A 15,837-nucleotide genomic window follows, 5' to 3' on the forward strand; every position below is an offset into this window, starting at 1 on the left:
TTAAATTGGGTCTTTTAACTTTCAACATGAATTATTGTGATTGGCAATAATTTTCTATTAAAATAAAATTAATATTTGGCAGTGCCTTTGTAGTGCTTCATTAGTCACATGCATAATACATTCCTTACAAATGGGTTCAAATCCTGGAGCTGAAAACAAATGGGCTGAAATTGAGGTATTTTAAGTCCAAAAGAATTTCTGTACACGAAATCGGCTGAGAGTTTCTTGAGAGAAACAAATTGATTCAGCTTCCAGTTGTGATTACTGGGAGTTTGAGATGATTGTTTGATAATTATATGACTCAAAAAGAAGGGGGGCATGGAAACAAAGTTGATGTAAAATCCTTAGTCCAAACGAACAGAAATCATTGTCATAATATGTCAAATTCCAAGTAAACAGGAAAAAATCTTGCACCCAGACAGATGATCGCTTTATTAGCAATCTTTGATTTGAGGATGCAGTTCGGATCCATATTCAATCACTACAAGACAAAAAAAGGGCTTTAAAATTCAGCCCAATTCTGTTTCTCTCTGTTGGTCTTTCTGTAAACCCCGTTTCCTTATTCTAAGCTGAAACTCATCAGAAGCAGCTAGAAACTTCACCGTCTGGACTGGACTTAGTATCTCAATCACCTTCCTCACAGTCGGGCCTCGGAGTTTATCAGCTCTCTCCAGTGTCGTTAGCATCCCAACCTTTAGCTTCCATCATTGAAAATTATTTGCACCAAAATCTAAGACTACAAAGCGTAACAGCCTACTTACAGGCTTAGATAATACTTTACAACTAATCACAAGCTGATCAAATTACCTAATACGTTACAAAACTGCTTCTACAATGTTACAAGATTTATAACTGTAGACTGAACTTCTTAGCAGAATCCAACAATGCTTCCGTTTTCTTCAGGTCACCGTACTTGCTGAACGATGCCGACCAACTTGCATGGTTCAGCCTCTTCCAGCATTTAAACCACGGTTCTCAGGGTGGGTCTGAGGGCCGGCAGTGTGGTGGTACACAAAATGACAATTCTCAACACCTTGACCGCATCTTCTTTGAAAGCATCAGGAATTCTTGGGTCCACCGTACTTAAAACACTCTCTTTGTTCTTTATTTTGCTGCAGACCCGAGTCACTATGTCCTTATTATCTCCATACTCTGGCTCAATTGGTCTCTTCCCACTCACTAACTCCATTAGTACCACTCCAAAACTATACACATCGCTCTTCCCGTTGACTTTGTAGGTGTAACCATATTCTGCAGAATTGACATTTTACTATTAACAAACAGAACCTATAAAAAAAATGCTTCATTTGGATGCTTAAAGACAGATTTTCATTTGGAGGCTTAAAGACAGATTGCAGTGTAATATGCTTAATATTATATTCTTGATTCTCATAAATCAAAGGGAACTTGAAAGAGTAAACAGTAAAAAGCAACATACCAGGAGCTATGTAGCCAAGTGGTGCCTGCAATCACACGGGTGGAGTCTTTACCACCATTGGCCTGAACAATCTTGGCAAGTCCAAAATCAGCAATCCTAGGCTTCAGAAACTCGTCCAGCAATATATTACTAGATTTGACATCCGATGGATCACCGGCCTTTCGCAACCATGATGAAGGTACTCCAGTCCCTTAGCTGCCCCACCTGCAATCTCATACCGAGTATCCCAATCAATATCATTTCCCTACTTGTATGCGATCGATCCCACAAGTTCCCATTAGGCAAGTACTCGTACACCAACAAGCTTGAGTCTTCACTAGTAATGCTGCAGTAGAGCTTCACCACATTGACATGTCTTATTGAGCTCAATATCTGCACCTCCGAGTCAAATTCCTTTTCCTTTCCAGCACGTTTGTGGAGGATTGGGGTAGTACTCCGGCTCTTTGTGCGGCCATTAGAATCTGTGTTCCATATGTGTTTGGCAGCAAGTTCCCTACCATTAGAAAGAACTACTTTGTATACATTTCCAGACCCATCTTTTCCAATCAGATTCTCTTGCTTGATGGAATCAAGAATTTCATCTTCAGTGAAAGTTAACACATGGAAAGACTTAACATCCCAAGACACCTCCTTCAAAGAACGGTCGTGATCTTTTTCTGTTCTCCTTAAATATAAAAAACATCCAAGAGAAGCAAGCAAGATCATTGCACCTAGAGCGAAACAAACTATCAGTGTACGAACATCTTTAGATATGCCAGAATTGTTAGGAAAATAGGGTTAAGCCCCATCTAATTGATTTTGGACCAATCATAGGCCTTAGTCTTTCTTTTTGCACAGAACCCTAGTTACTTAATAAAAGTAGATGAGACTATTTTAAGGTAGTGTCGTAAACTCAGAAAAAAAAAAAAAAGAAGAAAAGTCAAAAAAATAGAGAGAAAAGGGAGAAGGGAGAATTTGTTGAACGAAAGTCGATTCATAGTCCGATTAAGCTAAAATTTTATTAACAGGTTTATGATTCAAAGTTTTACATTCTGAACAGTGAAGATCGGGTTTGAAGCTCTTCAGGAACAAATCCAAAGTGTATTTGTTGAGTCACCTATTTGGTGAGATTTCTCCAATTGTCTTTCTAGTTGTTAATTAACTCTAGTTTTAGTTAGAGAAGAACTTTGCCTATCCATTATTTGATAGTAGAGATTTTTCTGGTGGTCCGTGATTTTTTTCTCTACATTGGAAGGTTTTTCATGTCAATCTTGGTGTGCTTTATTTTTTCTACATTGTTTATTGTTGATTGTTGTTTATGACTGTGGGTTTATTACGATATATTACTTTTATGTTATTGTGTTTATTGTTTCAGGCCCAATAAGTGTTATTAAAGCAAGGGTTATTTTGAGACAATAATATAAAAGTAGCTCAAGACAGAAGTAAATTCTGTTTGAGGTCATGGAGGGTGATACAGATTTCGTGATAAAATTAACAGTATAAAATTATTCAATTTAGAAGTTTATGATGCAAGATAATTTATACTGCAAAGATTTTATGAGCTGATATTAGGTGATTTGATTAAACCAGCAGATATGAAAGATGAAAACTAAAAAAAATTTAAAAATATGCTGGCTACAATCAGAAAATGGGTTGATATCAACACATTCAATCATGTAGTGAAAGAGGCAAATGCCCACATTATTTAAAAAAAAATTAGCAACATTGTATGAGAGAAAAACATGTATGAATAAAGTTATATTTGTTAAAAAGCTTGCAACTTTACAGTACAGGGATGGACAATCGATTACAAAATATTTGAGTGATTTTTAAAATATATTTAATTGGATGACTACTATAGAGCTTAAGATGGATGATGAAATAAAGGCGTTGTTTCTTTTAAGTTCATTATCAGACAGCTAGAATACTCTAGTTGTGATTATTCTTAATTCAGCTTTTGATTACAAAATGACATTGAAGATGGTAAAGTATGGTATGCTTAATGAAGAAGCAAGGTGAAAAGATAAAAACCCTGAGAATCAAGCTCTTGTCACAGAGAACAGGAGTAAAAATATCGACAGAGGTCAAAACTCAAAAAGCCATAGTAAGTCTAAACATAGATCCAAATTCAGAGATAAAGTGAAATGTTTTCATTGTGGTAAAGTAAGTCATATAAAATGACACTGTAAAATCTTAAAGCAAGGGTGAAAAGATGAGAAAAGCAAGAGTTCAGATGATAACAATATTACAGCAGTGAATTCAAATAGTGATTCAGTTACTTTGATTTGTACACATAATGATTGTAATCATGTTGGTAATCCCGATATTGAGTGGATAGTTGACACATGAGTGACATATCATTATGTTCCTAAAAAAGAGTTGTTACAACTTATAAAATAAGATACTTTGGTTACACCAAGATGAAAAATAAAAGTGTGTTATAGATTGTTGGGATTAATGATATTATTGTACAAACTAGTACAAGTTGCATGTTGACTTTAAGGGATGTCAGATACATTTTGGATATGAGAATGAACTTGCTTGCTATTAATATTTTTGATAAAAAGAGATATGAGAGTCGACAAAAGAATGGATAGTGAAAGCTTCTTAAAAGATCTATGGTACTTATAAGAGAAAAATTATGCTGCACAATGTATAAGACATAGATGCAATTGAACGGTAACCAGATAAATGTCATTGAGGATAATGCTTCAACAAACTTGTGGCACAAGAGACTGGCAAATATGAGTGAGATGGGGTTATGGGTTTTGACAAGCAATCTCTCATTCATTTGACTAAAGATATGTCTCTCGATTCATGTGATCATTATTTGTTTGGTAAGCATCGTGGAGTTTCTTTTCGTAAGAGTTCTCAGAGAAAAAAAATAGATTGAAATTGATTTTTTCTGACGTATGTGATCCTATTGAGGTTGAGTCATTAGGTGGTAGCAGGTATTTTATTACTTTTATTGATGATATTTTACGTAAGACTTAAGTATATATGTTAAAAAATAAAAGTCAGGTATTACAATATTTTTAAAAATTTTATGCTATGGTAGAAAGGATGATAGGGTTATCCTTGAAGTGTATTTGGATTGATAATGATAGAAAATATATATCCAAAGACTTTGAAGAGTATTGTTCAAAGCATAAGATCATGTATGAGATGACAGAACTTGGAACACAACAGCATAATGGTGTAGCTGAAAGGATGAATCATATTATTGTGAAAAAAGTTAAATGTATGTTGAAGATAGCAAAATTATCAAAGTCATTCTAGGGTGAAGTAGTCAACACAACTTGTTATTTGCTTAACAAATCACCATCAGTTCTTTTGAGCTTTGACATTCTAGAAATAATATGGATAGGGAAAGATATTTCATACTCTTACTTGAAAGTTTTCAGGTGTAAAACATTCATACATGTACCAAAAAAGTAAAGGTCAAAGTTTGATAGTAAAGTCACACAGTATGTGTTTGTAAGATATGATGATGAGAAATTTGGCTATAGGATATAGGATCTAATGAAGAGAAAAACAGTCAGAAGCAGAGATATGGTCTTTCATAAAAAAAAATCATAGTAGACATTGAGAAAAATAAGAAGACTACACGGATTACCATTAAGTGTGATGTTTTAATACCAATAAGAGTTTCATAGGAAAGAGTTATAGATGATGAAAATGAGCAAGAAATAGAACTTGAAGATATGAATGAGCCAGCCATAGTTAGTGATGAGCCAAAAGCAATCAGTTTTGAACAGGAAGAGCAATTCTCTCCATTAGAGAGTGTTAAGTAGAGAGAGCTACCTTCGGCATGAAGTGGTATAGAGTTTCAGCCTAAAAAATCTATTAGAGAGCACAAGCCATCTATTAAGTATCCAAGTTTAAATTTTATTTTAATTACTAATGAGAGGGAGCCAGAAAGCTTTCAAGATGTGTAAGCTACTCCGGATAGAGAGCACTAATTAAAAATAATGAAATAAGGATGGAGTCATTACGAAAAAATGATACTTATGATCTTGTTAAACTTTCGAAAGGGATAAGGTCGTTAAAAAATAAATGGTTGTTCAAGTTGAAAAATGATAGTGATAAGCTAGTAAGGTACAAAGCTCGATTGATAGTGAAAGATTTTTTTCAGAAATCAGGCATCGATTTTGATGAGATCTTTTCTTCAGTTATGAAAATAAGTTACATTCTAGTAGTATTAGGATTAATAGCAAGTTTGAATCTTAAGCTCGAGTAACTTGATGTTAAAATTGTATTCTTGTATGGTGACTTACAGAAAGATATTTATATGAATTAGCCTGAGGATTTTGAAGTAAAATGGAAAGAGCACTTAGTTTATAAACTAAAAAGCTTGTATAGCTTGAAACAAGCTCCACGACATGGTATAAAAAGTTTGATTCTTTTATAGTGAACCACAATTATAAAAAAACGATAGTGAATTCTTGTGTGTATGTCAAAAAATTCTCTAATAGTAACTTCATTATTCTGTTATTATATGTTGATGATTTATTGATTGTAGGATAAGATACTAATATAGTTTACAGGTTAAAAGAACAATTATCTAAGTCTTTTGACATAAAAGATTTAGGTTCAGCAAAGCAGATTCTCGGTATGGACATTATTCAAGATAAGAGAGCTAGAAAGCTATTGTTTTCATAGAAAAAGTATGTTGAACATGTGCTTAGTAGATTCAATATGCAACATGCTAAATCAGTTAGTAGTCCACTTGTCAACCATTTTCATCTGAGTAAAAACTCTTATCTGATGTTTAAAAAAGAGCAACTGACTATGTCTAGTATTCTTTTTTCTTCTGCAGTCAATTCTTTAATATATCTTATAGTTTGTACATGGCCTAACATTACTTATGCAGTTGGTGTAGTGAGTAAATTTTTTTTTAATCTGAAAAAAATTCACTAGGAAGCAGTGAAATGAATTTTCAGACATTTAAAGGGCACATAAAAAATGTGTTTGAGTTATGGAGTTTTATAACCAGTTCTAGAAGAGTTTACTGATGCTGACATAGCATGTGATCTTGATGGTAAAAAATCTACTTGAAGGTATTTATTCACTTTTGCAAGAAGAGCTGTGTCTTGATAATCCAAGTTATAAAAGTGTATTGCTTTGTTAACTATAGAGGTCGAGTATATTACAGCAACTGAAGCAGGTAAAAAAATACTTTGGATGAAACATTTTCTTCTTGAATTAGAGTTGAATCAAAAAGAGTATGTGCTATTTTGTGATAGTTAGAATACTTTAGATTTGAGTAAAAATATCATGTACCATGCTAGAACAAAGCACATTGATATTAGATATCACTGGTTACATTGAATAATTGAGGAACAATAAATGCTGTTGAAAAAAGTTCATACTGATGAGAATGTAGCAGATATATTGACTAAGATACTTCTCTAAAAATAGCTTGGGCTATGTAATAACTTGGCTGGAATGAGTTTCTTGGCCAAGGTAAGTTTCAAATGAAATTGCTATTGTGATGAATCTCCTTCTAATGGGATTGAAAGGGGAGATTGTTAGAAAAATGGGATCCAATCCTATGTAATTGGTTTTGGACCAATCAAAGGCCATGGGCCTTTTTTTTTTTATTTTTACACAAAGCCCTAGCTATTTCATAAAAAGAAGTAAGGCTGTTTTAAGGTGATGTTGCAAATCAAGAAAAAAAAAGTAAAAAAAATAGAAAGAAAAAAAAGAAGGAAGAGTTAGTTGAACGAAAGTCAATCCGTGATTCGATTAAGCTGAAATTTTATCAATAGATTTATGATTTAGAGTTCTATATTCTGAACAATGGAGATCAGGTTTAAAGCTCTCTAGGAACAAATCCAAAATGTATTTGATGTGTCACCTATTTGATGAGATTTCTCTAATTGTCTCTCTAGTTGTTGATTAACTCTAGTTTTAGCTAGAGAAAAATTTTGTATATCAATTATTTGATAGTAAAATTTTTTTTTGTGGTTCGTGATTTTTTCCTATACATTGAAAGATTTTTCACGTAAATCTTGGTGTGCTTTATTTTTCCTATATTGTTGATTATTGTCTATTATTATAAGTTTATTATGATATATTGCTTCTACATTGTTGTGTTTATTGCTTTAGGCCCAACAAAAATCAGGCGAACTTTTCTTAAAAGATCTAATAGTTGAACTACAAAGGCCAAGGTTTTCAGCCAAACTACGATTATATGCGTCAATAAATAAATACTATGGTATAGGACCAGTTAATCGATTATAGGACAAATAAAAAAGGTTCAGCTTGAGTGAAGACAAGCTCTCTGAAATTTTACCGGAGAGTTATTTTCTAGACAAATTTAGAGAGTTCAATGTCGGCAAATATCATAAAGATGATGGGATTTTGCCAAAAAAAGAATTATTAGCCATGTTTATGTGATTGATGGAAGAACAATAACCTAATGACTATGGTGTAGAACCAGATAACCTGTTGTTGTGCAATTTAAGGCTGCTTAATCTTTTCAGTTCCCCAATTCTATGAGGGATTTTCTTTGAAATCTGATTGTTATTTAGCTCAATTGTAACCAAAGATATAGCTTTTAAAATCTCTTCTGGCAACTCACCTGATAACTGATAGTGTTATGCTTGTTGGGCCTAAAATAACAAACACAACAACGCAGAAGCAATATATCATAATAAATTCAGAGCAGTAAACAATAATCAATAATTAACAACGCAAAAAAAAATAAAGCATATGAAGATTTATATGAAAAACCTTCTTATGTAGAAGAAAAAAATTATGGATCATCAGAAAAATCTTCACTATCAAATAATGGATATACAAAGTTTACTTCTAGTTAAAACTAGAGTTAGTCAATAACTATAAAGATAATTAGAGAAATCTCACTAAATAAGTGACTCAACAAATATATCATAAATTTATTTTTAAAAATATTCAAATATGATCTCCACCGTTCAAAATGTAAAACTCTAAATCATAAATTTATTGATAAAATTTTAACTCAATCAAATCACAAATTAAATTTCGTTAAATCAACTCTTCTTTCTCCATTTTTTCTCTAATTTTCTGCCTTTCTTTTTTCCTCGGCGCCACTTTCTATTTCTCACCTTTAATCACATTCCCCCTCTTCTTTATTTTTTTAGGTATAGCTCTCTTAAGTCAAAGACCAAAAAAAAAAAAAAAAGCTTTAAAGATTCCCGTTTCTTTTTTTTAGGTAGAGCTCTCTTTTAAGTCAAAACAAAAAAAAAAAGTTTTAGACTTTTTAATTAACCAAAATCAATTAGATGAAACTGAACCCACGTATTCCTAACACTGCTAACAGTATCCTTATTTCTTTTGCGTTCTTGATATCAGATGTAATTGGACCTTCAAATTGATTGAAAGCAATGGCAATTATTTCCAGTTTTGGTAATCCCCGTATTACAGCCGGGACTATGCCTGAAAGCGAGTTGTTAGCGACTCTAAACCGCTCTAAAGTGGTGCAACTTGGGTAAGTCACCGGAATTTCACCGGTAAACCTGTTCTGAAGCATGACAAGCCAACTCATGATTCCTTTCTTGCACATTTCCCGTGGAATTGGACCAGTCAAGAAATTCTCTGATACATCGATGGTGATGAAATCAGCCCAAGAACCAAGCTTTTGAGGCAGAGGACCAGTCAACATGTTGGTATAGAGAGACAGCATCACCAGTTTTTTTAATTCACCTAACTCCGGTGGTACTTCACCTGTAAACTGGTTCCTGTAGAGTTGCAGACTTGCCAGGTTGGTCAAATACCTCACTTCTGAGATATCTCCTTCAAGATGGTTGGTTGAGGAATCGAAATTTTCCAGTTTTGTCAGATTTCTCAATCCAACAGGAAGTTTTCCTGTCAATTCATTGTTATAAAGATCAAGCCACCGTAGTTTGTTAAGCTTTCCAATCTCCACCGGAATTTCTCCAGATAAATGATTGTATCCGAGGTCTAATTCTGTAAGGTCAGTGAGATCTCCAATTTCTGGAGGAATCTTCCCTTCAATGCTGCAATTCGCCAAATAAAGCCAGTTCAGTTTTATGCAAACATTGTTAAGAATAAGGAAGGAAATGTCTGGTTGCTAAAAGGGAAATTGGTCACTATATTGGATTTGGAGGGAGTTCTTACAGGGGGTCTTTCTTTTTCATTTTTCAGTTATAACGGTCATTGTTTTGTAGTAAAATTCTAAAAACAATGGGAAAAGCACATTTGTTTGGAACAGAAAAAGTTTTGATTTGCTGTTACTGTTCATTTAAGGTTCTGGTCTCGTCTTATCTCCAAAGCTGCGAACTAGAGGGGCGCCTTCTCTCTGTCACTGATGACGGTAATAAGCATAGGGTCGTAGGCTGTTGATGAAGACTTGAGATTGAGGGGAAAGGAGTTTGAGGTTTTTCACAGATAGAGGAGAGGAACAACAAAGGACCAAGAAACTTATTAATTATGGTGTGTCAATAGTGGGGTTTGCGCTATTTATTTATATAAATAATTAATTATGATGCGGTGGAGTCTGGGTACCGAAGCGGGTGCAAGAGGTACGGAATTTAGTCAAGCCGACTTTGACTTTCTTTTGTTAACTAATTAGTGTTTAAGTTCAATTTATCTTAACTAATTAGTTTGAATTTGATTCTTAACCGGATTCGAACATCTGATCTGATCTTTGCATTATCACAAATAATCTGGCATCAGTGGAATCTAACGAAATTATAGTGAAAATGTGAATATATATATATATATATAAATAAAAGAACCAAATTTTTAGAAAAAAAAAAAGAGAAAAGGAATTATAAACGTGCCAACATATTATCATCTCTATTTTTCTGCATAATAAGTTTCAATCTAAAAATAAAAAAAATTATAAATAAAAAATTTAAACATTAGATTCATGTTTGGTATATACGATAATGAATAAAATAAAATAATAATTATCTTATATTATATTTGTATTTAAAAAAATAAGATGATAAAAAAGATTAATCATTTTCTTAGAATAAAATGATTTAATTCTTTTTAAGTGAAAATAATTATTTTTAACTCAGAGTAAATTTACATATTTTATTATACTTTTAAAAATTATATCAATAATTTAATTTATATAAATTTTTAAAAAATAATTTTAACCAATAAATAAATTATTTTATCTTAATCTTTATATACATTAAATATAAAATAAAATAATATTATTTAATATAATTATATTTTTAATATCATTTTATCATATCTTATTATAATTTAACATATCAAACATATCATAAATCTATTGAATATTATATTTTAAAAATTATTACATAAATAAAATAAACTAAATTTCATATTCAACCTCATCATAATTTTGGTTTCTTACTTTTTCCAACAAAATAAGTCTAAAAATAATGAATATATAATTTTTACAGCCTCAAATCCCAAGACCAACCGTGTGAAATATAGGACAGATTTCACTACACAAGTCCAAATGTGTTTACCAATAAAGTATGGCTCATGAGATCTAGAAATTCAGGTGCCCAGCAAGCCGCAGGTTGACACCCATTGTTTTGTTCATCAGGGATCACGGGGCCCGGGGACAGTCAAAGCTCCTTGGGGCCAATTCAACAAAAGTTTCATTACTAAAGCCTATAAGAAATCTTTTGTGTAACTTTTATGCTGGACTATTCCGCTTTTATAAAGTAGTTTCTTCTTTTTTCGCCTTCATAAAAATTAGGCCATTGATAAACACTATGAACTTAGTTTATTGAAGGAAAAAAGCAAAATTAAGCACAATGTGAATATGAACATTTTGTTCCATGACTAATTTGAAAATTCTACCTTTGTTTTGTTGTGAAATTAGGTCCTTGATAGACTATGCTTTCCTTGGTTATTGCTTTGTAACTTTACCACTATTGAGTGAATATTGAGTGACAGTTAAGAATGTTTAACTTCTATTTTTTTTTCTCAGGCTACTATTTTGTAACAAAAGAAATTGTATGTAAATCGAATATGACAAACAGTTCCAAAGCGAAGAAATCCATTTGTACACCAGTAGTCCAGTATTAAAGAAGATAAGAAATCCAAATTCCATTTTCTTTTCCTGGTAATTGCCTTGATGATCATGATCGATGTGGGCTCAGCCACCCAGACTAGGTAACAAACTGTTCATCCTTGTCCTTGTTTCCTTTTGTCTTCTGCTGCTCTTCTTCTCTAGTCAAAATTGTATCAATAGCAACTTGGCTTGCAGGCCTTTTGGCCAAACTATGTCCTGAGCTACTTCATTTTGTTTAATCAATTGACACATCAGACAAGGTTTAAACTGTTTGGTATCTTAGAATCTTATCCTAAAGTGGTATATTTTTTATTGATGTATGCTGTTGCTTTTTTGTCTTATTAAAAGATGATTTGCTTGGGCGGAGGGGGAATGATTTTCCTGAGCATGCCATTTTACAACTTGAAGAGTGCTTTGTCGGTCTATCGCGATTTGCCAATTGCCATGACAAAAGTTGACTGAGTCAAATGTTCAAAGTCTTTTGTAGGGAAACCAAGTGGTCAATGACTTTATGACTTGGGAACAGGGACCGTTCAATAAAGAAGGAGACAATCATTCATCTCTCAAGGAAATTCTTTGAAATTTTGAACACAAAATGCATTCAACCTACTAGTACTTTTATTATTGTTATTATTAAAACATTTCCCGATTGCTGGTACTGGAAAATCACTTTTAACTGTGGCTGTGGCCCCTTTGTCGTCTAATTTCAACAGTCGATTCAAAGTCCGCATTTTAAATTTCACAACGATGGAGAGTGATTTAACTGACCTTTTTCAGGGTTTCTTTTTTCCTGTCATTTTCATGTTGATTACAGCAGCTTCAGAAATGGCACCAAAATTATAGAGCATTAGCTAAAAATACTACAATCTTTCAACATCCATGAGATGGTCTTTTTGACTTGACCCAAGGCCACCGGGACCATTTTAGAGAAAAAAAAAATCAATTCAGGAAACCTCATCAATTGTCATGTAAAGTTTGAACGTTGGAGTTTGACACATCATGCATGGCTCATAATTCACCATGAAAATTTGTTGCCAGAAGCCCAAAACCAATATACGGCTCATTTATGATTTATTCATCGCAATATTGATTCCTTTAACTAGTCTCTGTAGGCACTTGTTAACTTGATATTTAATTCCACATTAATGAATTATTTCTGATCCATTTATTAGAATTCACATATCTTATCTGGATGGAGAATTTTCTCATTGATTATGTTAGATTTAACCAAGAAAATTTTGTAAAGGTACTCTTGTTAATGAATAAAATTATATGTAGTCACTGTCCAAATTTGACTATTACATTCATATTATTAGTGCAAAAATAACTTAGTCAACATTCAATGTTCCAACTATTCTGTAAGTGGCAGAAATTTACTAATTTCTTTTGAAAATGACTTCAATGGTACAAATTAAGTAAGAAAAAAGTATATAATACGCAAAATAAGCAAAAATAAATCCAATTATTCAAGTTTTAAGATCAATATGATCTTAGACTATTAGTTTTAGTTAGCATTGATTAAATCATGAAAACTATAAATACCAACAAAAAAAAATTATAGTATTTTCGTTGTGTAACTTAATTAAATTAAACAAATAAAAATGATTTACTATCTTGATTTTTAACCCTTAATGACTTCATTATTTTAGTCCATCCTTAATTATCGTACGGGGGAGTGGGATTGGTGGAAGGTCGTTAAAGGCTAAAGATGAAAAAAAAGTTAGAGTTGATTTAGATATGGCATGGTGATATAATATAAAATAATATGAAAAAAATTATATATATTTAAAAATATATATTTTATATTTATTTGTGTTGGCATAAATTTTGATACGGCATAATTCGTGTATTATAAGTGTTGACACATCTAAATAAGTGTAAGATACAAAAGATATATTTAAATAAAATATGTTACATGAATACATATTTAACATGTGACACGATATGAAAAATACTTTTAGTTTAATTATTTCACGGGTACACGTTTAACATGTTTAACACGTATAATATATTTTTATATTTATTTTAATTTAATATAAATATATAAAGATTATTTTTATTTTTTATTTTTTAATTATGATGCCTAATTAACTATTTAATACCATATAAAGATTATTTTAAACATTTAATTATGATATTCATTTAATAATTATTATAAAATTATTTTTATATTAATAAATAAATACAATATAAATAATAATATTAGTACGAATACATCATTATTTCATTCTTTAATCTTTAGAAGTTTATCATTTTAGATTTAATACTAAAAACTACTATAGTTACGTTTATATTTATGATTATTATATTAATGATGTATATATTAAAATTTAAATATATATATATATATATATATATTAAATGCATATTATATTGGCATCAAATGTTTTTATACTTTTTAATATGCTAGTCTTTTTATATTAACAATTTATGTATTACATGTATATATATATATATATATATCTCAATATATTAAATATATATTATTCTTTGTAACTTTTTGTAATAAGATTAAAAAAGTTTTTATTAAAAAAAGAATTGAAAAAGATAATGTGACTTAATTGTTAATAACAAATAACATCCAACATTATGGTAATTGATCAAATAAAGTAAATTCAAATCACATGAATATACAATAATATATTATATTAATAATAAATAACATTTATAATGATAAAAAACTATATGATCATCTTAATAACATGAATCATGATATGTGATTATTTTAAAATCATAAGAATTAAAATAAGAGATTATACATTTGAAATTAAAAATAATGCATATTCTAAATAATATGCATAATGATAAAAATTATATAATTTATTTTATATTACATGATACAATATTATTAAAACTTATCTTATAAATTATTACTGTAAATACACATTTCAAAAACCTATTTTAAATATTTTATTATAAATCACATGACAAAGATTATACATTTGAAATTAAACATAACATATTTATTCTAAATAACATTTATAATGATAAAAGATTATATAATTTATATTTCTATATGACATGATAAGGTGTTATTATAATGTAATGTATATACTCATCTTAATGACTTTTTAATATATTTTATTCTAAAATCTAAATCACATCATATTATACCCATATTAATTATAATAAATTATATAATTTATTCTAAATCATATGTATATGAGTATACTCATGATAATTAAAATATGTAATTTATTTTAATCATATTATAATGCATAAAAAATTATTATAAGTAACATAAATATATGAATTTGATATTTTTCAATATTTTTAATAAGTCATTAGGATATTTTGAAAATAAATCATACTAATTAAGTAATTATTGAAAATATATAATAATATTTATATATTAAAAAATAATTTTAGTATCAATATATTAATATTATATATAAGAAAAAACAAAAAAAATAAAAAGCATAAAAAATATAGCTTTTGAAATAAACCTTTTATCATATATACATAAATGGTTATTATATTTTCATATTCATATTTTTATTTATTTATTTTGAATACATTGATCTGATAGGTTGGTATACTTTATTTGTTGAACGAGTATGATGCTTGATCATATGTTGGTATCTACTATCTACACTTGGATACTAATGAATTATTTTACTATTTAAAATATATATTATACAGTATGAAATGAATTGGAGACATTATTATATTTTTATGTAAAGTTATTGTTTAATGTCTTTAATGGAACACCACTAATGAAGGTTAGAGACTTGGACTTGATGTAATGTAATTTGTACTATGTAAATGTGTAATAAGGCATAAGTTATTGACTATTGTTTAGTGTCTTCAAGAATTTTTGGCTATTACTTAATTGTAATTTGTAAACTGTAAATGATGGATAATTCATAGTTGTTTATCATTTTAATTGTATTTTTGTGTATATTTGTATTAGTTGTATCTATTTTATATATCCATATTTATTTATATCGTATTTAAATAAATTGATTGTATATGTATTAATCGTATTGTGTCACATATAATATGTATAATAAATGTATTATTTTCATATTTAAAATTTAAATATATTTTATAATTCATGTTTTATTTATATTTTAATAATTTATATCTTTTTACGTATCAAACACGACACAAAACACAACATTAAAACATGAATTGTCAAATTTAACAAAAACCATGTTTTCATATAATCTGTGAAATGATCCAATTTTTTTTATTTTTTAAATTGGGTGTTTCAACTTTCGACATGAATTATTGTAATTGGTAATAATTTTCTATCGAAATAAATTATACTAATGTCCTTCCTCGCTCTGTCGGGTGGTATAAAATATAAATTTTTTTATACAAATTAAATTATATAAATATCATTAAATTGATCAAAATTATTAAGCATATACCAAAAATTCAAATTTAAAAGTTTATTATGATAAAT

At 29.8% G+C, this 15,837-nt stretch overlaps 1 pseudogene; it reads right to left on the bottom strand.

Annotated features, from left to right (window-relative positions):
* Positions 1–279: 279 nt before the first annotated feature.
* On the bottom strand, positions 280–9,581 carry LOC111315109 (receptor-like protein kinase HAIKU2; annotated as a pseudogene).
* Positions 9,582–15,837: the final 6,256 nt, after the last annotated feature.

Source organism: Durio zibethinus, chromosome 20 (assembly GCF_047325235.1).
Source record: "Durio zibethinus cultivar Kanyao isolate XHJ-2024 chromosome 20, ASM4732523v1, whole genome shotgun sequence".
NCBI classification, from domain to species: Eukaryota; Viridiplantae; Streptophyta; class Magnoliopsida; order Malvales; family Malvaceae; genus Durio; species Durio zibethinus.